This window comes from Spermophilus citellus (assembly GCF_964194105.1).
Source record: "Spermophilus citellus genome assembly, chromosome: 4".
NCBI lineage: Eukaryota > Metazoa > Chordata > Mammalia > Rodentia > Sciuridae > Spermophilus > Spermophilus citellus.
The window spans coordinates 174,206,791-174,208,174 of NC_138185.1; the positions used below are offsets into that span (position 1 = coordinate 174,206,791).

The following is a 1,384-nucleotide window of genomic DNA, read 5'->3' on the forward strand; positions in this document are numbered from 1 at the left end:
AACATCAGTTTGGAATTTGTTCCCTTGTCAAAAGTTTAACTGATATTAAGCTGGCCTCACATTCTGTTGTTTTGGACACCCCTTAGCTAGAATACGTCTAGTCAAAAAGAAGACTTTGGTGGCAAGCCAGGTGTCACATCACCTCACTGGAAAGAAGGTGGCCTCTGAGTTCTGCCCACCTGGTCAGGTCAGACACCAGGGATTCTTTTTAAAAAAAAAAAATGAAACAAACAAGAAAAACACCAAAACTACCAAAGGCCCCCTTCTAGTGGTACAGCTGTCTACCCCATTCCTCCTGATCAGGTCATGACACTCTTAGTGCAGGGGCCTCAGCTGAGGGAGAGTTGAGAAGCTTCTGGTCAGACACAGCCATCTGATCTTGGAGCTCTGGGCTTTGCTGAAACATCACGTTATTGCTTTGTTTCAGGGTGGACACTGCCAGGCACCTACTGCTTGACCTCTGTTTAAATGAGGAACTTCAAGACTAGACAACATGGCTCTTTTCAGTTTATTGCATGAAGGAGTTACACTAGTTCAAGTTAAAAGTGGACTCCAAATGGTTACATTATACAAGCTGTGAGGTTTTTAAACTTGTGACAAGGGACAGAAGGGAAATTCTACTCATGGCAAGGAAATCCTCACTTAAGCTTCAGTGAGCCACAAGCACTTAAAACCCATGAACCTTCAGCTGATTATCCTTAGCCAGTCCAATCTCTACCAGGAACTGGCATATGTTCTTGCGCTGGTCACCCTGTAGCTGAATTACTTCTCCATATTCTGGATGCTCAATTACAGTACCATTGCATGCAAATTTCTTCTTAAACGCCTTCACTAGTTTCTTTTTATCTTAATCATCAGCAATCCCTTGGTCAGTTGTAAGGGTCTTCCTGCCATTTCTCTGTTGAATTTTTATATGAATATAATCCTCAGTGCCAGCAGGAAGCAAGTCATCACCCTTACTTGCAACAGCAAAGGGGTCGAAAGAGTGGAGGTTCTGGATAGCGGACATACCATACAATTCCTTTTCCTCTGTGGAAGGCAGCTGAGGGAGAAGTGGGGGGGGGGAAGAATGGAAGTGAGGGGGCTCCAGGGGAAGGCTGCTGAGTCCTCGGTGGCAGCTCAGTGACTCCACTGATTGTTTCTTTTGCTGAGAAGAAGCTTTTTAGTTTGGATCTATCCCATTTATTAATTTTGATTTTAATTCTTGACCTATAGAAGTCTTATTAAGGAAGTAGGGACTTAATCCAATATGATGGAGATTTGGGCCTACTGTCTCTGGTTTAATTTCTACGTCCTCTATCCACTTTGAGTTGAATTTTGTGCATGTTGAGAGATAGGGATTTAGTTTCATTTTGTTGCATGTGGATTTCCAGGTTTCTCAGCA

General features: G+C 43.2%; 1 pseudogene across 1 annotated transcript; it reads right to left on the minus strand.

Annotated features, from left to right (window-relative positions):
- Positions 1-301: 301 nt before the first annotated feature.
- On the minus strand, positions 302-1,031 carry LOC308648513 (eukaryotic translation initiation factor 1-like; annotated as a pseudogene). Its single transcript has one exon. The product of its transcript is annotated as a eukaryotic translation initiation factor 1-like (transcript).
- Positions 1,032-1,384: the final 353 nt, after the last annotated feature.